Genomic DNA, 23,040 nt, shown 5'->3' with positions numbered 1-23,040 from the left:
CTGTTTAAACAAGAACAGCAGAGATGCTTCAACAAAACTGCTAGTTCCCTTAAGTTCAAACCTTCAAAACTGTATCCCTAAAAATCTTTTTGCAGATGAGTTCTACCATATACCTTTTGGCTTTTCTTACTGACAGAGGAAAGCTCTGAGTTGAAAACCTTCTGCCACATAATTAGCTAAGACCAAGTAACAGGGACAGAGAGGAAAAAGTACAGAGAAAACTTATTAATGCTGCTTTCCTAGCAATACTGTTTTAAGTCTTCTTGTTGTGAAGATTATCTAATACATATCAAAGTAGAAACCCCTCTCCCTTTTGATTTTTTTTAAAGACTGGTTATAGGGAATTTCCTAGTGACCCAGCAGTTAAGGATTTGGCATTGCCACTGCTATGGCTCGGGTTCAACCCCTGGCCTGGGTACTTCTGCATGCCACCGGTGTGCCCCTATGCTGCAGCTGTGGTAATGCCAGATCTTTTAACCTACTGTGCCAGGCCGGGGACCAAACCTACACCTTTGCAGCACCGGAGCCACTACAGTCAGATTCTTAACCCACTGTACCATGACGGGAACGCCCTTCATATACTTTACTTTTAAGGACTGAATAATCTGGTCTCATTTTATCAAATTATTCTCCCCCACCCCCCAAAAAAACCCTTCAATCCAAAGCATGACAAAAAAGACTAACTCCTGATGCTTCATCTTCAGTAAAGTTGTTCCCAAATATGTGTGTCACCTTAATGAAACACATTCCTTAAGGGCCATTCCTGCCCTCACTGAGCATCCCTCCTCTCCTGCAAGCTGCTCTCTCATCTGACACAGAACTACATCCGACCTTACATTATTTACTGTGGTTTCACATGTAAGATTTCATCTCTCATCAAGACAGTGTAAACAAGAAGTGCAAAATCTAAGGCTTACTCTTCTCTGCTAAGATTCACAAGTACTGGGCTCACAGAAAACATTCAAAAATATTGTTGACAAAAAGAAGCAAGTCAAAAGCAGAGTTTCTTATTCAAGGATAGATAGCCTCAAAACATTTCTCTTTTAACAGACTTACCCCTGTACTCTCAGCCTTAAGAGACAGGATGCGAACCACACAAACTTACAAACAATATATCCACAAAATTCAAACTGCAAAAGAAAAGCAGCAGAAGTCATCCTAGTGATAATTAATAACAGCTATGTCAATCCACTCTAAAATACATGCTAATCCCCTACCTACAAAAGCTATGAAGATGTCAGCACATTCACAGAAGAGCAGCTTAAGAGCAGCTAAACATATAGAGGGAGTGCCTGGTGTGGCTCGGCAAGTCAAGAACCCAGCTATTACCCATGAGGATGCAGGTCTGGTCCCTGGCCTTGCTCAGTGGGTGAAGAATCCAGCGCTGCCGTAAACTGGGGTGTAGGTCGCAGATGTGGCTCAGATCCCGTGTTGCTGTGGCTGCGGCACAGGCTGGCAGGGGCAGCTCTGATTCTACCCCTAGCCTGCTAATCCCTATATGCTGCAGGTGCAGCCCTGAAAAAGGAAACAAACAAACAAACAAAACCAAAAGAAAGAAAACATACAGATTTGTCATGTAAGCAAATTCCAGGAAAGTTCTAGTCACACCCAGAGAAGTCTAAATCAGAATTTGAAGAGATCTAACAAGTAATTTACTCCCGTAACCCTAGAGATCTAGAGTAACCCCAGATACAAGAGAAGCTAGGTTGTGATTAGTACACTTGATCTTCAAGGTCCTGAGACGAGGAAGAGTGAAGACCTAATTGGGCTAAGTGCCTTGCTTACATTTTCTCATTTAATCCGTACAGTGATCCGATGAGAACACATTCTTATACCCATTTTACAAATAGGGAAGCTGAATGTTAAGGAAATTAAGTAACCTGCCCAGATTCATACAAACTTAAAGCACAAGATCAAAACTATCACCTATGTTGCAAAATATTATTTTAAATTTAATTAATATTTTTAAACTAGTTATTTGACTGGTTCTAAGAATACTCAGATGCATTATTTAAGGCAATAAATAATCAAAATTTTAATATTCACAATCTTTTTATTGCTAATTAAAATATATACTTAACAGAAAATTCGACTGATAATTTTTAGACTAGACCCAATCAAAATGCAGTCATATTAATGTTTCTCAATCACATCTGAATATATCATCCCTTCCTTGTTCAAAAAACTGTTAGCAGTACAACTAGAGATGATCATACCAAGTGAAGTCAGAAAGAGAAAGACAAAAGCCGTATGATAAAACTTATGCGAACTCTCAAAATACGACACAAATGAATTTATCTACAAAACAGAAACAGACTCACAGATACAGAGAAGAGACTTGTGGTTGCCAAAGGGGATGGGAGAAGGACTAGGATGGACAAGGAATTTGGCGTTAGTAGATGCAAACTGTAACATTTAAAATGGATAAATATGGTCCTACTCTATAGCACAGGGAACTGTATCCAATCTCCTGGGATAGCCTTGATGGAAAATAATAGTTTAAAAAAATGTATACATGTGTATGACGGAGTCACTTGGCTGAAAAGCAGAAGGTGACACATTGTAAACCAACTGCACTTTAAAAAGTACGTGAAAAAAGCTGTTAGTGCATTTAATTTTATGACAACTGGCTAAACATTTGGATAAAAAGACAAAAATGAGATCTTACATTAAAATAAGTAGGATGAGTTAAAGATGAAAAACATTTAAGGCATAAAAATACAGAAGTAAACATAGGTGAATTTTTGTTTCTAATGTTGGCATAGGAAAGTCTTTCTAGAACTGACAATGGAAACAGAAACAGTAGAAAAGACTGATCTGACTCAAGAAAACATAAGACGTATGTAGACAGTAAAACACATATATTTCCTCAATTCTAGGATGAATATTTCCTCACCTTTTACATCTCTGAAATCAGATAACTTTTTTTCTTCTGCTTTTTAAGGCTGCCCCTGCAGCATATGGAAGTTTCCAGGCTAGGGGTCTAATGTGGAGCTACAGCTGCCAGCCTATGCCACAGCCACAGCAACTTGGAATCCAAGCCCTGCCTGTGACCTACACCACAGCTCGTGACGACGCCAGATCCTTAACCCACTGAGCGAGGCCAGGGATCGAACCCGCAGCCTCATGGTTCCTAGTCGGATTCGTTAACCACTGCGCCACGACAGGAACTCCCAGGTATCTCTTAAAACTAACAGAGCGCCATGGTTTAACTGACAGTCATATTTCTACCCTTAATTAGACATTAAAAAGTATATCTCCAAATTGAAGCCAATTTAGACTTATTAAAATACTCTTAAGTTAGGTGACAAAAAATAGGGAAAAGATCCAAAACAAGCAACAAAAACAATAGTCTTCGTACACAAAGAGCTCTTATATGTTTTACTAATGTTAAATAATGGGGTGCTTCAACTGCCTTGATTATATTTCATTCTTAAGTTAGGGGTCAATTTATTAATCTTTATGCATTTTTTTGTTAATCTAATTTATTTCTTCAAGACTCAGCAATAAGAATATGTAGAAAAGATATGAAAAGAAAATTGTAGCCCAGGAGTTCCCATCATGGCTAGTGGTTAACGAACCTGACTAGTATCCATGAGGATGCAGGTTCAATCCCTGGCCTTGCTCAGTGGATTAAAGATCTGGCATTGCCATGAGCTGTGGTGTAGGTCACAGATGCAGCATGGATCTGGTGGTGGCTGTGGCTGTGGCATCGGCCGCAGCTACAGCTCTGATTCGACCCCCTCGCTTGGGAACTCCATATCCCACGAGTGCGGCCCTAAAAATCAAAAAAAAAAAAAAAAAAAAAGAGAGAGAGAGAGAGAAATGTAGCATGAATGTCCAAAAACACAAAAATATAAATTTCACTGAAAACTTAAAAAAATGCAAATTAAAACAGGGAGAACGTATTACATAACGTTTCAGTATCTTTTTTTTTTTTTTTTTTAAAGCTAATCACCAAGTCAATAAGAGTACAGAGAAACAATTACACGTCATGGGCAAGAATGCAAATATACTTAACTTCCAAACAAGCAATCCATCCTCTTTAGGAACTCATCAAAAGGAAATGATCAGAAAAGTATAGCAAGACCTATAAAAAAATATGTTAACCCTATAACTCTTCATAATATATAAAAGAAACAACCTATAAAATTAGAAACAACCTAAGTTTCCATCAAGAAGTTGCCTAACCCCAACACGAAGTGATTTAATGCAGCCATTAAAAACAAGGGTAAAAAGAAACTGTCTTTGGAAGTGATACAAGTATCCTTGGAAATATACGAAGACTTTTTATATGAGCTCCAGATTTTAAAAACATTTTTTTTCTGGCTTGATGTTTTTTTTTTTAATTGAGCTATACATAAATATTAAAATGTATTTATAAATTTTTACTATGTAGACATGTAACCAGTCAAATCAAGATATAAGAGTTTACGGTTTAAAGCTATTACGAAAAAGACTTTTTTTCAGATTTCGTAACATTTGTATTGCTTCTTAATTTAGATATTTGTATTAATAGAACAAAAAAGATCAAACAACCCAGAAAAATATAATAAAGAAAAAAAGCCCTGGTATCTAACCACATAGACAGCTACCACTTTAAGATTTATGTTTTACATAACTGTAATTATGTTAAAAATGCTCTTTTTCCCCAAACAACCTCTTTTCCTTTACTTTCTTCCTTCTCTCCCTCTCACACTTTACATTTGGTGTGCAACATTTTTTCCAACCTTACAAGATCCACTTGCACTCTTACACACAGAGACACAGGATTTTTGTTTTATAAAAATGGGATATGGGGAGCTCCCGTCGTGGCGCAGTGGTTAAGGAATCCCACTAGGAACCATGAGGTTGTGGGTTCGATCTCTGCCCTTGCTCAGTGGGTTAAGGATCCGGCATTGCCATGAGCTGTGGTGTACGTTGCAGACACGGCTTGGATCTGGCGTTGCTGTGGCTGTGGCGAAGGCCAGCAGCTACAGCTCCCTATAGACCCCTAGCCTGGGAACCTCCATATGCCGAGGGAGCGGCTCTAGAAAAGGCAAAAAGACTTTTGTATGTTGAACCATCTTTGCGAACCTGGGATGAATCCCACCTGGTCAAGGTGTACGATCTTTTTGACATGTTGTTGGATTCAGCTGGCTAAAATTTTGTTGAGAATTTTTGTGTCTATACTCATCAAAGATATTGGCCAATAGTTTTCTTTTTTGTTGGTATCTCTGTCTGGTTTTGGAATTAGGGTGATGGCGGTGTCATAGAATGTCTTTGGGAATGCTCCTTCTTCCTCAACCTTTTGAAAAAGTTTAAGGAGGATGGGCACCAAATCCTCTTTGTATGTTTGGTAGAATTCGCCTGTGAAGCCATCTGGTCCTGGGCTTTTATTTGTAGGGAGTATTTTTATGACATATTCAATTTCATTTCTAGTGCTCGGTCTGTTCAGTTGGTCTATTTCTTCTTGATTCAGTTTTGGCAGGCTCTAAGATTCTAGAAAGCTGTCCATTTCTTCCAGATTGTCAAATCTGTTGGCATATAGTTGTTCATAGTATTCTCTTATGGTTTTTTGTATTTCTGCAGTATCTGTTGTGATTTCTCCCTTTTCATTTCTAATTTTATTTGGGTTCTTTCCTCTTTTTAGCAAGTCTAGCCAGGGGTCTGTCAATTTTGTTTACCTTTTCAAAGAACCAGCTCTTGGTTTTATTAATTTTCTCTATTATTTTTTTGAATCTCTATTTTATTGATTTCCTCTTTGATCTTTATAATTTCCTTCCATCTGCTGACTTTAGGTCTCTTTTATTCTTCTTTTTCTAATTCATTTATGTGGTGGGTTAAGTTGTCAATTTGAGATCTTCTTTTTTGAGGAAGGCCTGTATTGCTACGAATTTCCTTCTGAGCACTGCTTTTGTGGCCTTCTATAGATTATGAGTGGTTGTGCCTTCATTATCGTTTATCTTGAGGTATTTTTTAATTTCCTTCTTGATTTCCTCACTGACCTATTAGGTTTTTAGTAGCATGTTGTTTATTCTCCATGTAGTAGATTTTTTCTCATTTCTTTTCCTATGGTTGATTTCTAGTTTCATACCATTGTGGTCAGAGAAGATACCTGAAATAATTTCTATGCTCCTAAATTTGTTGAGGTTAGTTTTGTGCCCCAACATGTAATCGATTCTTGGGAATGTTCCATGCGCACTTGAGAAGAATGTGTGTTCTGATCTTTTTGGAGGTAGTGTCCTGAAGATGTCAATTAAGTCTAACTTTTCTATTGTTTCCTATAGGATCTCTGTTGCTTTATTGGTTTTCTGTCTAGAGGATGTGTCCATTGATGTGAGTGGGGTATTAAAGTCTCCTACTGTGATTGTATTCCCATCAATTTCTCCCTTTATGTCTGTTAATATTTGTTGTATGTATCAATCAACATCATACACCACATTAACAAAAGTAAAAAACCATACGATCATCTCAATAGATGAAGAAAAAGCATCTGACAAAGTCTGAATCCATTTATGATAAAAACTCTCGCCAAAGTGGGCATAGAGGGAACATTCCTGAACATAATCAAAGCCATTTATGACAAACCCACAGCAAATACAATACTCAATGGAGAAAAACTGAAAGCCTTCTCACTCAAATCTGGAACAAGACAGGGATGCCCACTCTCACCACTGCTATTCAACATAGTTTTGGAAGGCCTAGCCACAGCAATTAGACAAACAAAAGAAATAAAAGGCATCCAAATAGGAAGAGAAGAGATAAAGCTGTCACTGTATGCAGATGACATGATACTATATCTAGAAAACACCAATGACTCAACCCAAAAACTACCTGAACTGATCAACAAATTCAGCAAAGTAGCAGGATATAAGATTAACATTCAGAAATCCATTGCATTTCTGAATACTAACACTGAAATATTAGAAAAGGAATATGAAAATACAATACCTTTTAAAATTGCACCCCAAAAAATCAAATACCTCAGAATACACCTGACCAAGGAGGTAAAGGACTTATATGCTGAGAACTATAAAACATTAATCAAGGAAATTAAAGACATAAAAAAATGGAAAGATATTCCGGGTTCCTGAATTGGAAAAATTAATATTGTAAAAATGGCCGTAATACCCAAAGCAATCTACAGATTCAATGCAATCCCTATCAAATTACCCATGACATTTTTCACAGAACTAGAACAAACAATCCAAAAATTTATATGGAACCACAAAAGACCTAGAATTGCCAAAGCAATCCTGAAAAACAAAAACCAAGCAGGAGGCATAACTCTCCCAGACTTCAAGCAATATTACAAAGCCACAGTCATCAAAACACTGTGGTACTGGTATCAAAACAGACAGACCAACTAAGGGAACAGAATAGAGAACCCAGAAATAAACCCTGACACCTATGGTCAATTAATCTTTGACAAAGGAAGCAAGAGCATAAAATGGGAAAAAGAAAGTCTATTCAGCAAGAATTGTTGGGAAAACTGGACAGCTGCATGCAAATCAATGAAACTAGAACACACCCTCTGGAGTTCCTGTCGTGGTTCAGTGGTTAACAAATCCAACTAGGAACCATGAGGTTGTGGGTTCAATCCCTGGCCTTAATGAGTGGGTTTAGGATCCGGCGTTGCCGTGAGCAGTGGCGTAGGTCGCAGACGTGGCTCGGATCCTGCACTGATGTAGCTCTGGCATGGACCAGTAGCTACAGCTCTGACTGGACCCCTAGCCTGGGAACCTCCATGTGCCATGGGAGCGGCACTAGGAAAGGCAAAAAGACAAAAAACAAAACAAAACAAAAAAAAAAGAACACACCCTCACACCATGCACAGAAATAAACTCAAAACGGCTGAAAGACTTAAATATAAGACAAGACACCATCGAACTCCTGGAAGGAACACAGGCAAAACATTCTCTGACATCAACCTCATGAATATCTTCTCAGGGCATTCTCCCAAGGCAAAAGAAGTAAGAGCAAAAATAAAGCAATGGGACCTAATCAAACTGACAAGCTTTTGCACAGCAAAGGAAATCAAAAGAAAACAAAAAGACAACCCACAGAATGGGTGAAAATCTTTGCAAATCAATCAACTGACAAGGGATTAATCTTCAAAATTTATAAACACCTTCTGTAGCTCCATACCAAAAAAACAAACAACCCCATCAAAAAATGGGCAGAAGATCTAAACAGACAGTTCTCCAAAGAAGACATACAGATGGCCAAGAAACACACCAAAAGATGTTCAACATCACTCATTATTAGAGAAATGCCAATCAAAACCACTATGAGGTACCACCTTACACCAGCTAGAATGGTCATCATCAAAAAGACTATAAACAATAAGTGCTGGAGAGGGTGTGGAGAAAAAGGAACCCTATTACACTGTTGGTGGGATTGTCAACTGGTGCAACCACTGTGGAAAACAGTGTGGAGATTCCTCAGAAAACTAAAAATACAACTACCCTTTGATCCAGCAATCCTACTCCTGGGGCATCTATCCAGAGAAAACCATGACTCGAAAAGACACACTGTACTCCGATGTTCACTGCAGTGCTATTTTCAATAGCCAAGACATGGAAACAACCTAAATGTCCATCGACAGAGGAGTGGATCCAGAAGATGTGGTACATACACACAATGGAATATTACTCAGCCATTTAAAGGAATGAAATACCGGCATTTTTCGCAACATGGATGGACCTAGAAACTATAATGCTAAATGAATTCAGTCAGACATGAGACACTAACATCAAATGCATATACGGACAAAACGTTCCTTAAAAAAGACACATGCCACCTGCATGTTCATTGCAGCTCTGTTCACAACAGCCAAGTGCTAGAAACAACCCAAATGTCCATCGATAAATGATTGGATTAGGAAGATGTGGTATATACACACAATGGAATACTACTCAGCCATAAAAAAGAATGACATAATGCCATTTGCAGCAACATGGATGGAACTAGAGACTCTCATACTGAGTGAAATAAGTCAGAAAGATAGATACCATATGATATCACTTACAACTGGAATCTAATACATAGCACAAATGAATGTTTCCACCGAAAAGAAAATCACAGACTTGGAAAATAGACTTGTGGCTGCCCAGGGAGAGAGGGAGGGAGTGGGAGGGATCAAGAGTCTGGAGTTAATGGATGCAAACTATTGCTCTTGGAATGGATTTATAATGAGATCCTGCTGTGTAGCATTGAGAACTATGTCTAGATACTTACATTGCAACACAACAATGGGAGGAAATAGTATGTATACATGTATGTGTAACTTGGTCCCTATGCTGTACAGCAGAAAAAAATAAAAAGGCAAAAAGACAAAAAAAGTTATATATTCCTCAGTATCTTGCTTTTCTCAAATATAGTGGCAATGTTCCCACATCACCAATTATTTTTGCAATGTCTTGTTTTTTTTAAACACCTTTGAGATGTAATTCACATACCACACAATTCACCCATTTACAGTACACAATTTTAATGGTATGTACAACCATCAGTACAGTCAATTTTAAATCATTTTTATCTTAAAAAGAAACCCTCTTTTTTTTTTTTTTTGTCTTTTTCTTGCCTTTTCTAGGGCCACTCCTGCAGCATATGGAGGTTCCCAGGCTAGGGGTCTAATCAGAGCTGTAGCCGCTGGCCTACGCCAAAGCCACAGCAATGCAGGATCCGAGCCGCGTCTGCGACCTACACCACAGCTCACGGCAACGCCGGATCCTTAACCCACCGAGCGAGGCCAGGGACAGAACCTGCCCTAGTCTGAATCGTTAACCACTGCGCCACGACGGGAACTCCAGAAACCCTCTTATCTTTAGACCTCCTCATTCCCCACCTCCAACCTTAAGCAAACCACTAATCTTTCTGACTCCACGAAATTTCCCTGTTTGGCATATTTCACAAGAATGGAGTCATAGAATATGTAGCCTTTTGTGACTGCTTCTTTCACCTAGCATAATGTTTCAAAGATTTACTGATAATGAACCATTTATCAATACTTTACCCCTTTTAAGGGCTAAATAACAATCCACTGTACGGGTATACCGTATTTTGTTTATCCACTTGTTGGGTGATGGACATTTGGGCTGTTTCCGGGTTTTTTTTGCCTACAATGAATAATGCTGTCATAAACATCTGTGAACAATTTTTTGTGGGGACAGGTTTTCATCTCTCTTGGGCATATACCTAGGAAAGGCACTGCTGGGGTCACGTGGTAACTCTCTGTTTAATCATTTTGAAGAACCGCCATGCTATTTTCCAAAGTACCTGTGTAATTTTACATTCCTATTAGTGTATCAGGGATCCAATTTCTCAACATCCTCATCTGCACTTGCCATCATCTAACTTTTTGATTCCAGCCATTCTGGTAGCATGTAGAGGTGTCTCATTGCAGTCTGATTTCATTTCCCTAACGGCTAATGATGCTGAGCATTTTTTCATGTTACTTACTGTTTATCTTCTTTGAGAACTGCCTATCCAGATCCTCTGTCCATTTTTAAACTGGGTTGTCTTTTTATTACTGAGTTGAACAGTTGTTCTCAATATATTGTGAATGCACATCTTTTACCAGATAACTTGATTTGCAAATATTTTTTCGTGTTATGCGGATTATCTTTTCACTTTCTTCATGGTTTCCTTTCAAGCAGAAGTTTTAAATTTTGATGAAATATAATTTATCTCATTTTTGTTTTGTTGTTTCTGGTTTTGGTGCCGTATCTAAGGTCACAAAAATCTGCCTATTCCAAGGTCATGAAAATTTATCCCTATGTTTCTTCTCAAATCCTTGTCTTCTGATGTGCATATATATTGATTTCTACTGGTCTCTACCAAGAAGTGAAATGGATGGATCACAGGGCATACACATGCAGAGCTTTAACAGATGCTGATGAAGAATTTTCCAAAGAGTTTGTTTCAATTTTCGAACCCACCTGACATGGATGCGTGTCCCAAGTGCTTTACATTCTTATTAACACTGAGTAGTTTCAGACTTTTTCATTAACACCATTTCTGGTAGGTATGCAGGGGTATCACATAATCGTTTTAACCTGCAATTCTCTGAAACTTATGCCTGAGTACCTTTTCACCTTGGCCACATGGATAATTCATTTTATAAATGCCTGTTTCAGTCTTTTGCCGGTTTGCTTTAAAATTGGTTGCCAGTATATTTTTTTGGCTTGTATAATTTTTGTGCGCTTTGGATACAACTCCTCTGTCATACGGTATGTACTGTGGACACTTTCTCCACTGTGTCACTTGCCTTTTCACTCTTTTAATAGTATCCTTTTGGAGTTCCCGTCGTGGCGCAGTGGTTAACGAATCCGACTAGGAACCATGAGGTTGCGGATTCGGTCCCTGCCCTTGCTCAGTGGGTTAACGATCCGGCGTTGCCGTGAGCTGTGGTGTAGGTCGCAGACGCGGCTCGGATCCTGCGTTGCTGTGGCTCTGGCATAGGCCGGTGGCTACAGCTCCGATTCAACCCCTAGCCTGGGAACCTCCATATGCCGCGGGAGCGGCCCAAGAAATAGCAACAACAACAACAAAAGACAAAAAATTAAAAAAAAAAAAAAAAAAAAAAATAGTATCCTTTGATGAACAGAAGTTCTTATTTTTTTAAATTTTTTATTAGAGTATAGTTGATTTACAATTTGTGCCCATTTCTGCTGTACGGCAAAATGACCCAGTCATACATATATATATATATACACATTCCTTTTCTTGTATCATCTTCCAAAAAATATGGGACACTTCACGACTTTGCATGTCAACCTTGAACAGGGGCCATGCAGATCTTCTCTGTATGGTTCCAGTTTTAGCGTATGTGCTGCTGTAGTGAGCACCAGAAGGTCTTATTTGCTGAAGAACAATTTATCGATCATTTTTTTCTGGCACTTCCTGTGTCCTCTTTTTTTAAAAAAACCTTGGCGTTCCTGTCGTGGCACAGCAGAAACGAATCTGACTAGGAACCATGAGGTTTCGGGTTCGATCCCTGGCCTCGCTCAGTGGGTTAAGGATCCGGCACTGCCGTGAGCTGTGGTGTAGGCCGGCAGCTGTAGCTCTGATTTGATCCCTAGACTGAGAACCTGCATATACCGCGAGTGCGGCCCTAAAAAAGACCAAAGACAAAAAAATAAAAAATAACAAAATTAATCACAAAAACCTCTATTAACACGGAGTCGTGGAGATTTTTTGTTTTCTTACAGAAATTTTATGTTTCACCTCTGACATTACATCTCCAGTTCCTTCAAGGAGCGCATAATCCTAATGCTGCAAAACTATGTCGGAGAAGAGGGAGCTCCCTTTTGTCCCAGCGGTGAAGGATTCAGAGCTGTCACTGATTTGGCTCCTGTCACTGCTGTGACATGGGTTCAATCCCTGGCCAGGGAATTCCCACATGCTGCAGGCATGGCCAAAACCAAACAAATAAACAAACCATTTCAGAGAAGAGGAGAGAAGGGAAAGCTTCACAAGTCAATTTATGAAGCCAGTATAACTTTGAAGTCATAATACACACATATAAATCTTTGATAAATGTATCTATTGATAAAAGTAAATTAAGAAAAAAATTCTAAAGCAGTGGCAAATCAAGTTCAGCAGTTAGAGGGGGAAAAGCCTAAAGCAACACAGCTACATAGGGTTGGATCCAATAATGCAAACAGAAGAAAATCTATTAATGAAATAATCCTATTAGCAGATTAGTACAGAAAATAATACCACCTCCACCAATACAGAAAAAGCCTATGGTGAGATTCAATACTTATTTATGATATTAAAGGAAAAAACATAAAACTAAGGTTAGAAGGTATTTCTTAATCTTTTAGTTATATTACCAAAAACTTACAGTAAGGTGGGAGAAATATGAAGATTGGTAAAACAATAGTACAAACTTTCAGTGACAAGATAAAAAAAAGTCTGAGGATCCAATGTATAATACGGTAACTAATGTTGATAATACTGTATTGCATAACTGAAATTCGCTAAAAAAGTAAAACTTAAGTGCGCTCACCAAAAAAGGAGTAACTATATGAGGTGACAGGCATATGAATTAACTCAATGGGGGGAATCCTTTCACAGTGTATACATGTATGTATCAAATCATCATCTTGTATACTTTAAATAGCTTACAATTTTGTCAATTATACATCAGTAAAACCGGAAAAATACATTTAATAATATCTATTATGTTCTCTCTTCTCTGCATAATTGTCCTTTCTTGGTAAGGTCTGTGTGTTTGTGTATAATTCAGTTATGTGTCAGTTAAAATAGAAATGTAAGAGAGGCAAATATTTTTGTCTCTTTGTTTAGAGCTGTATCCCCAGACCAAGGACTATTCCTGGTACACAGAAAATGCTCCTTGACTTTTTTAAAATTTCTAAATCAAAATTTGCATTTGGAAAAAAATTACAGTATTTTCTTTTGGCATTTCTCTAGAAATAAGCAGTTATATAGGCCAAATACACACATACATATGTATATAGTACTTATGTATGAAAGCAGTTCTGATGATTAATTTTAAAAACCCTGATTTAAAAAAAAGTATAGTAAGATACCATACTTAATGAAATTTTAGAAGTATTCCTATTAAAGTCAGGAATATGAAATTCAGAATCATCTATCTCTAGTGAGCCCTTAATGCTGACTGGCAGTAACACTATATTTCTCTATTCTATTCTATTTGCTTTTTCCACACTTTGATGGATGAGTATGTATTTTCTCTTGTCAAACCTCCAATACATACTCCCAAGAAAATTCTTCCTTACTCTCAGCTAATGATCTTGCTTCTTATACATTAATAGAACATCTCAGAGGAGTGCTTCCTCAGCCACCACCTTCATGTTTCTGTCCATATATTCTGCTCTCTCCCAATTCAATCCGTCTACAGATAAAACTCTCCCTACTTCTAGCAAAGGAAAGGCTAATCCTTCCACCTATGCATAGACTGGGGTCAGCAAACCATAGCCTATGGCTGCTTTCATGCTACAAACGCAAAGCTGAGTAGTACTAACAGAGACTGCATGGCCCAGAAAGCCTAGAACACGTACCATTCAGCCCTTAAAGAAAAAACTGGCTGATCCATGTGCTAGAACACCTCTCCTCTCATCTAACATGGACACTGTCGGTTGAAAGGTCCCCTAAGTCCCAAGGCCAAGAAATGAAGATTCGCAGAAGACACAAGCAACATCAGAGACATACTGGATATACTTACTGATGACAAAGAAAAGACCTCAACAAGTACAGGTCACCCATAAATGATGAAGACTAAAGGGCATGAGACTTTTTTTGGCAACCACAAGAAGCTAGAAAATTATAGTATAATCTCTTAATGGTTTTTTTTTTTTTTAATGGCCACACCTGCACCATATGGACATTCCTGGGCCAGGGACTGAATCAGAGCCACATCTGCTAACGAGGCCCCACCTGCAGCAATGCTGGTCCTTTAACCCACTGTGCTGGACTGGGAATCGAACCTGAGCCTCTGAAGTAAACTGAGGCACTGCAGTCAGGTTCCTGACCTACTGCACCACAGTGGGAACTCCTACAATCCCTTAAATTTTGAGGGAAAATTATTTCACCTTACAATTCTCCACCCAGGCCAGCCAAATTATCAACCAGGTGTCAGGTAAGAAGAAAGTTATTTTCAGCAATATAAATATCTCAAAAATTTCACCTCCTCATACACTCTTTCTTGAAAGTTACTGAGGGATGTATTTCACCAAAACAAACAAAAGTGTAAGAAAGAGGAAGACATGGATCCAAGACCACAGGCTCTTAACACAGGGAAAAGGCAAAGAGAATTCCCAGAATCATGAAGAGAAATCACAAGCTAAAACTGAGCAGAGTGGAGAGCCGCAGTGCAGATGTAAGCAAAAGGACAGAGAGCCCTGGGATTTTTCCAATTAAAAAAAAAAAAATCAAATGATCAATTACCTGATGTGTTTGAACATATTGAGACGGTTTCTTAAGCAAAAATTTAAGACGAAATAGGAAACTAAGCAAAAACAAAAAAGAAAAAATTTAACTCCAAGAAATAAAATCATAGCACACTGCGAGGTTTAACAGAAAACATACATATTAAGTTGTAATAATGTAAACAATGAGCACTGATTTAACCAACAGCGTGATATAACCATATTAGGAGACAAAAAGAGATGAAGTTCAGGTGGCATAAGAATCTTAAAGCATAGGCTCATCTTCCACAGAAGGAAGCCAACAGATAGCTAAAATTGAACAACAAGCAATAGCTTTAAAAATGGAAGTAAACATCAGAAAAAAACAGCTACAGGTATCAAAAATGGTTGCTCTAAGAGCAGGACCTGGGAGGCAAAGTCAAGCAGGGGAGTTGGGCTTTGCATTACAAATCTTAACAGTACAACTTTCTTTTTAAACGCACAGTTGTACTATTTAAGGTCAAAAGTTAATGTGGTTTTTTTTCAAAAAACAAAACTAGTGGTTTCTGTATTATTTAATACAAATTAATTCACTCATTCCACAAATTTTATCTGGGCATTGGGCCAGGTACTCTTCCAAGTGCTAGGAACACAGCAGCAAACAAAACTAAGTTCTTGCCCTCATGAAACTTACACCCACCGAATCAGATAATAAACAAATTAATGTATGCTATAATGTCAGATAAATCACTGCTGTTAAGAAAAATAAAGATGAGGGTAGAATGTAATGGGGATGCTATTTAAGTAGGGTTTTCAGAAAAGGGCTCTCCAAGAATCAACAAAAAAGGGAATCGACCTAAAAACGAAAATCTGTTTTGAGAAAAGGTGGTGGTCGTGTAAATAAAATAATAGAAGGCTAGCAATGAAGCTCGAGGTGAGTGCTTCATTTTAAGCCTCTCAGACTCCAGAGCCATGTATCATTCAAAAGCCAGTACCTTGGACTCACGGTGGCTCACCACAAAAGCCAGTGCCAAAGCTCTCTGTGGTGGCATGCATAAAGTGCCAGGCACCTTCAACCTAAGTCCTGTGAGCACTGCTGTCCATGCCCGAACTATACCCCTAACCAGCCGTTACTTATCAAAGCAACTCAATTCATACTCAAACTTTTTTCCTTTCCACAGAACAGGTAGATATCACACATTTCAAATTCCCGTGTTTTTAGTCCTATGGCAGAGTTAAAAGTTTTCCTAAATCGAAAGTTGCAGATGTTGATCAAGAAAGATTCCAGAATAATTCCAAGTTACTGAAATGTATCACATCCAGTCTTCATTTTCTCACTAAATAGAAACTAAACTAACGGGAATAAGACACATTCAAAACACACAATTGAGAGGGTAATGCAATACATTCATTGTCTTCAAGAAACTTCTCTCAGGCTGAAGCAGAGTTTCAGGCTGTTTGAATTCTTTTTATTGAAAACTGAATAACTACGAAACTGTAGCATCCAGACTGAAGTGACAGTTTTATTCGAAATACAGTTGCTGCACAATAAAAACCTCATATTCGGAAAAGAGGATTGATTTTAATACTCAAAACACACCATTAAAAGTAATCCAAACCGGTTTGTATACAGCAAAAAGGCAATACTTTTTGATTTTAAGTCGTGTTAAAGTTTAACTTCCAAAAAGAAAACAAATTGCATTAATTAAATCTCAACCATTGGGCTTAAGGTTTAAAAGTTATTTAGATATTTCTGGAAAAGCACATCAGTAGCTGTACTGTCTGCTGAACTGAGCACTGCATGTGAATGTTCTCCGTCTACACTTTCCAGGTGGAGCATCGACTCAGTAAGAGCTACAACCCGGGTCTGGGCTCACCACTTGCTTAGGGGTGGTGTGCTAAACATCTCCAAACCCAGTTCCTCTCCTAAAACGGAGATAATAATGCCTACAGAAGGTCAATGTTAACTGTTGCAACTCCTGTAAATAAGAAGGACCAAAATATTTAAGTATCAATAATACATGTAAAAAAAGCTCTGTAAGATGCAAAAAACTACACCAATGTTTGTCGTATTTTAATTTAAAAAAACAAGCTATCACTTTTTGTCAAAATTCTGATTTTAGCGATAACAGTTGTAAGAGTCTAAGGAAGAACAACAGGACCTTGATCCACTCATACCTACAGAGCCAGAAGAACAGACTTTAAACTTAAAAGTCTTTAGACTTAAAAAAAAAACAAAAAAAAAAACACTTTAGGAGTTGCCGTCGTGGCGTAGCAGAAACGAATCCGACTAGAAACCATGAGGTTGTGGGTTCGATCCCTGGCCTCACTCAGTGGGGTAAGGATCTGGCACTGCCCTGAGCTGTGGTGTAGGTTGCAGACTCAGCTCAGATCTCGCATTGCTGTGGCTGTGGTGCAGGCCCACAGCTGTAGCTCCAGTTTCGACCTCTAGCCTGGGAACTTCCATATGCCACAGGTGTGGCCCTGAAAAAAGCAAAAAATAAACAGACTCCCTTACAAACAAGTAAATGCCAAGAGAATATTCTTAGTAAACAATTCATTTAACTATAAAAACCAAAAGAATTAAGCTATTTAACCGCATGTAAATTATGCATCATGTGACTTCAAGTAGACTGTTTATTTGGTGTACTTGGGAACCAGATACCCAATATACATAAATATCAATATATTTTTGAACAACTGTCTTAAAGCTTTTGTTCACTCAGTAATGATTCCCACTATTTTTAAAAGGAAAAACACAACAAATATCCTTAAACAAAAATCAGAGGAGGAGTTTTTACTTCTTACATTTTTAAACTAACCCTAAACCATGTTATCTGACAACTACTTGCCTACTTACGTTTAAGGTCCATCAGGCCACAGACCTGCCTTTTTTCTCCCACTGTATGTATCATCAACATCTAGGCAACTAACTGGTACTGAGTAGGAACTCAATACACGTATGTAGCATGAATGAATGAATGAACAAATGAGCTGGGCAAAAGCTGGATAAAAGCTTAAGTGTTTTAAGTTGCAAGAGAGCAATTTCACCTATACAGATATTCATCATTCACTACAAGTAACTACTGTCTCAACTATAACGACCTAATAATGAAAAAGACATGTACTGGGTATATAAACACACACAAATACATCACTCACCATATATAAGAAAAGTACACAAGGTAAAAAATCCATAAAGTCAGTTTTATAGTAGTTCTATTTTCTCTCAGGAGATTTTGGTCTGTTCTTCCTGATAATCAAAATATGTATCAGAAACACAGGTTGCAATCTTGATAAAACAAGTATTATCTTTGAAGTTCTGTTGTAATCTACAAGTATTTGAGCAAAATGAACAATAGTTCCAGAGTTCCACCCTGAGGAGTCAGAAAGGTCAAATTCCTTAATTAAACAAAAGGTGGAATAAATTACACTGATTTTTAAAGAGAAAAACTAAGTTCAAAATAAGTTAATTACAATTATCTGCTTGAAAAGGCATCGTATGTTCTTACATTTGATTTTTTAAGCGAATGAGTATTTTCAAAATCTCTGAAGCTAGATGATAAAACTTATGTCCACAAAACTCGAGTCAGAGGTTCTCTTTATTACAATAATACTGTCTGGATAAGTTCCTTTATAATTCTAAAGTCTACAGTAAGTTATGCAGCAGTTACAGTACCACACTTCATGATTCTACTGCACTTGTATAAGCACAGTTATCTGGATGGAACAGGCTTTTACGGCTATGATCTTTGGCTGCAGAACTAGACTGCACGGATCGAAAAGTTTCCTAAAATCCTGACGGTCATCTTCAAAGAGATCTGAACAGAATCAATTTGACGGTGAATACAAAAAACACCAAAATCAACTCATAAACACTGGTAGGAAAACAAAACTCTCTATAGCAACTAGAGTGTTGACATTTTAAAGTCCAGGGCACGTAAATGAGAGAGCTCCATTTAACTGCCGCCTGTCTTTCCTCCTTTGTGGGCTTCAACGCTGAGTATTAGATATTTCTTTTGAGGGCTTTCTTAAACAGAAATTTAGTGTTTCAATGGCCCCTCCTCCACAGCTAACCTCAGAGCCCTTTCTTCTTCCTCCTCCCTCACCCCTCCCAGTTAAAACAAATTAACATTTGTACTAAGGTACCTCCTATCAGCTCGCAGCTTCTTCCCAAACACGCCCACGTACACTGAAACTGGCCTGCGTCTACACAACACACAGCTACAGGAAAAGAGCTTTGAGGGGGGCAGGTGGGGGCATAATTTAGCTCTGCACAGGTTTACGGCTCTTTTCCAGCTACAGATATCCGCTCCTCACTCCTGGATCGGGTTTCTCCCAAATCACCTCCAAAGCATGGTGTTTATGAGCCTACTGAATCCGATACTGCAATGGAATTCCGGATATCTGCAGACAGATATCCCGGCTTTGCAAGTGTCTGGTCGGATCGTGGGCAATCTCTCCTTTTTTCAGAACGCCCGCTCCTAGCGGTACAGCTCCGACCTCGGGCAGCGCCCCGGGCCACCGCAGGACTGGCCCTTTCGAGTCCTAGGCAGGCAGGCCATTCGCGCAGCGGGCCGCCCCGCAACAGGTCACCCTGACCGCGAGAGTGCGGGTCCGCAGATAGCCAGCTGGGCAGTCCGGCTTCGGGGCGCAGCTGCCAGGGCCGGGGAGGGGGTGTGGCCCGGCTCGGCCGGTCCCCGCTCCCGCTCACCTGAACGGAGGCAGAGGCGCCTCCCGGAGCCAGGGCAGCGCTAGCGGAGGCCGGGGGCTTCCGCCACCCGGGAGAAAAAGAGGCGAGGCGGGCTCCGGGGGTCGCCATGCCCGGGGCCCCAGGACAGAGACCTGGAGCGGAGACCCCATGGCCGCCTCCTGACGCCGAGAGCGAGCCGCCAAGGGAGACGCGGCCCTGGTTCCCAGACCCCGGGCCCCCTCCTCCCTGAGCCCGAGCTCCGCAGCCCCCTCCCCGCGCCGAGGGCGAACAGCGCTGGAGCCCGCGGCCGGGAGATCAACACACCGCAGCGCCCGGGCCGCCGCCATTCCCCGCGCCGCCGCCGCCGCTGCTGCGGCTCAGCGCCGCCCGGGGGGCGCAGCGCACCCACCTTCCCAACCCCCCGCACCGCCCTACAAGGCTCCGCACCAGGCCCGCGGCCAGAGCACCGACCTGTGCAGCCGGGGCAGACGCCTCGGACGATGGAAAGACGGCGCCGGCCTCCCGCTCCGCCGCTTTGCCGCCGCCGCCGCCTAGGCTAGCGCTCAGCAACCCGAGCAGTCGGCGTCTCTCATTCAGCGCCCGCAGCCGCCGCGGCCGCTCGGGGGAGGGGAGTGAGCTGGATCCACCCCGTCCGCGCCGAGGGTGGGGGAGGAGAGCGGACCGGGCGGGGGCGTGCGCCGAGAGGGCGGGGCGGAGCCGCGCTCGCGCACCAACCGGGCGCGCTCGCGCGGGCCCCGAACGCAGCGGCCGGCGGGGTCTTCCCCGCGCGCGCCCCCGCCAGCGGCGCTTCTGCCGGGCCGAGCCCAACTGCCGCCGGGGGCCGGCGGCCGCGGCGCGCGCCTACAGCCGCAGTCCCTCCGCCCTGCGCGCGTGGGAGGGAGGGGCCGCTCCCGGCCAAACGAGGGGGCGGGGAAGGGTGGGAAGACCGACAGGTGGGGGCCCCCGCCGCAGCCCCGCCACCCGCGCCTCCACGGTGAAATCCGCTGTGGTGTCCGTCGCTTCAGCGCCACCACCTCACCTTTAAGGCCAGAGAACAAAGTCTGCAAACACTCGGTCCCTAGATCGAATATCCTGCCCGCGTCAGCGGTGTTTTTAGAAGTCGCTGCGCGCAAGTGAGGGGGTTCCAAAGGTGAAGACCCCACTGCCGTCACAAATTAGGGTGATCAATACTTTGACACAGTAAGATTCGAGAGGTGTTAGAAATAGGCCTTTGAGTGATGCCCTTGGCTTAAGAGCAAATGGCAGAAATTTGGCATCCCTTGGGTCTCAGATTGATGAGTTCCAGGTGAGCAGAATTTTCTCGTTCGGTGCAAGAACAAGATTCTGAAATTTTAACGCTTTCCTGTGAATGAAAAAGGGATGAATTTGGTTAAACAGTGGAAGGGTGTTGTTTCGGAGGATGCACTATTTGGGGTGGCCTACTTAAAATTAGCACCATTTGATGCAGTGTGACTATAAATGGAAGGTTTTAAGTGAGCCACCTTTGTACACGCTATCATTAGACCATTTGAAAATGGATGATTATTTGATGATCTGCAGCTCTTTCTCCAGGCAATGGGCAGTAGAATGTGGAAGGAATACTGTGTACCAGCATGGGGCATAAAACATGAAAGGGCTAAAATTGTTCCCATTTCGTTTCTTTCCTCTCTTTAATAACCACCAAACAGAACTGATTAATCCTGTGTCTTGAAGAATGCTGATTATTTCCTCCTTTGCCTTGTGTCACAGCTCTTTAGTTAGGGAAGCTAGAATGCCCTTCAACCCCTTTCTCTCAAATAGAGTTAGTTCTTTAAAGCCCCTCACCTTCCCCACCTTACACCTGAAGGTAAGTTAAAAAACAGAAACAAAGAGGGGTAAAGTTCATTGTTTTTCATTTTAATTTCATTTACTTTCAAAGGAAGTCTTGAATCGTGCTGAAATCACTGGGAGAAGTAGAGAAACCAAAAGAAGAAGAAGAAAAAAACTTTTAAATGAGAAAAGACCCCAAATAAAGGGGTGTGGTTGGGTGGGGCAGACTATTGGTGAAAAAGGAAAAGGGGGAAATGAGTAATGTATATAGGAAGTTTTCCCATAGATGTTGATTGCTTCAAGTCCCAAAGAAACAACAGGCGAACAGAATTAGCACTTGGAGGGAAAATCCTTCCAGCTGGGTAACTCAGGTTGAGTAAAAGTTTAATCTTTTTAAAGTGTAAGAAATTTAGGAAAAAGTGGTTGGCTGTGTGCCCACAGGAATACATACAACAATTATATATATGTTATAAATATATACATATACATACATACATATCCCAATATCACTGCTTTTAAAAACTAGGAAAACTGAGGAACAACAGGGAATTCTGTCTTGTATAAATGTCTTAACAATGACTTTAAACTTGAATTAGGGTTTCGTAAAAACAAATAAGCCTGTGTTCCTACATCTGCCAATAATTTTCACAGTTTACTGTAAGAGCAATGAAGTTTTCATTTGGACTCTAAAAAGCCATGTGACTCATGAAGCTAGGCCATGGATATAGTAAACTCTTATATATACTAGATTTCTGAGTTTGGAATAATTACTCAGAATCTGTTTCTCATTGATAACCTATAAAATAATACTTTTATTAACCTTTAGAGTTGCATTAAGTTCGAATTTCAGAACTTGGTAGAATTTGTGTATAAAAACAGAGAAAAAAGTTCATTCTCAGTGTCTTTTTTTTTTTTTTTGGTTAGAGCTTGGGAATTATTTTAGAAAGCCAGGGTCCCTTTCTACTCATTGATATGTAAATGAAAACAATGACTTTTTACACCCAAAGAGGACTAGCAGCAAGTTTTCTTTACCAGAGCATCTTTTATCACGGTTAAATTTTGTAACTTGCTTTATGTATTCCATTTGCTTTTGCCAAATCGAGAAATATGCAAAACCTTCGTATAACAAAAAGTACTAATGTATAAAATAGAAATGCCATTATATAAAATACAAATCAATACGAATTCAATATGCTTAAAAGTAGTTTCAAAAGAATCACCATTATGTAACAGTTTTATTACTATCCATCAATATTATTTCCAAGAGCTAAGCCAAGGAACTAATTTAGATCTAGAACAAGCAGTTTCAAAGAGAGGAGACCACCACTGCAAAAATACAAATCAACAAACAACTCATCTTATTACAGTTGTCAAAATAAAATTGAACTGGCGTGGTAAGAAAGCTTATTATTTCAGTAACAACCTATTCTATTACTATCAACAGAATTTCACTGATAATATATATCTATTATTTTTCTAAGCTTTCATCTTTTTTCAAATATACATATTGCCCGGACATTTTGAAAAAATCTTACATTTTCTGATTGAAAATACAGGCAAAGGAGCATATCCAAAATTCAAATGCACTGGTGGGCGTTCCCATTGTGGCTCAGCAGAAAAGAATCTGACTAGTATCCATGAGGACATAGGTTTGAT

The 23,040-nt window shown here is 40.1% G+C and overlaps 1 protein-coding gene across 3 annotated transcripts in view; it reads right to left on the bottom strand.

Annotated features, from left to right (window-relative positions):
* The window catches only part of RALGPS2 (Ral GEF with PH domain and SH3 binding motif 2), a 162,982-nt gene extending 142,647 nt beyond the window's left edge, over window positions 1-20,335 (bottom strand). Inside the window, exon 1 of one of the 3 annotated variants that reach the window (XM_021063729.1) lies at window positions 20,047-20,335. The gene's annotated coding sequence lies outside the window, so the exon portion shown is untranslated. The remainder of the gene's footprint in view (window positions 1-20,046) is intronic. The other 2 variants (XM_021063730.1, XM_021063727.1) reach the window with 2 other exon arrangements.

This window comes from Sus scrofa, chromosome 9 (genome assembly GCF_000003025.6).
Source record: "Sus scrofa isolate TJ Tabasco breed Duroc chromosome 9, Sscrofa11.1, whole genome shotgun sequence".
Lineage (NCBI taxonomy): Eukaryota > Metazoa > Chordata > Mammalia > Artiodactyla > Suidae > Sus > Sus scrofa.
The sequence above is the reverse complement of the archived record's forward strand: the minus strand, read 5'-3'. Positions and strand labels throughout refer to the sequence as shown.